Below are 743 nucleotides of genomic sequence, written 5' to 3'. Positions count from 1 at the left end.
TAAATGAAGCATCCCTTTGTCGCTTTCTTTTGTTTTAGCGGCGCATGAAAATGTTTGAACTCGCTGTCCAGAGACCATTCACTTTAATGACAAAATGTGATACTAAATGAAATTGACTTAGATGAAGAATCATATATAGAAAAGGTATGTTTTTGTTCAATGTTCAGACGTCTTTTTTGTTGATTTGAGTATTTTATTACATACGGACTATAATAAATTTATCCACAAGGATAAGGGTGTCATAAGATAATGTTTTCTTGTTTCGCATTGCTGGCAAGGGATGTAACTGTATATATTTTAGGGGTATTGAATGCTGAATATTGATTGTTTCAGTTTGTGTTGGATTCGACTTGTTTAGAACCTCTGCGCTTCACCGGTAATCATATGAAGATGGCATTATGTGAGTTTAATATTCTTGATTATTTTTTAGTTTTTAGATATATTATATATCTTTGGAAGTATGAAACGACATTTATGAGTTTTAACTTATTTGATTGTTTTCAGGTATCAATTGTGATGTTACATGTCTTGAGTTTTTAAGATTTAATTAAGTCTTGGCTATTCTCGTTGCATTAAAGTTAGTGGCATGAATATCTGGTGTTGTTAATGAATACTTGTCTGATTTTGCGTATAATTTCTTTTGCCATTTGCTAGGCATGTGATTTTCATAATATTGCCTTTTCAGGTTGAACATTATCAACAAAGTTTTACAACAGTTGTTTTGTAGTACTGGTGAGCCAATG

The sequence above is a fragment of the Penaeus monodon genome, chromosome 30 (assembly GCF_015228065.2).
Source record: "Penaeus monodon isolate SGIC_2016 chromosome 30, NSTDA_Pmon_1, whole genome shotgun sequence".
NCBI lineage: Eukaryota > Metazoa > Arthropoda > Malacostraca > Decapoda > Penaeidae > Penaeus > Penaeus monodon.
Note: the sequence above shows the minus strand (reverse complement) of the source record.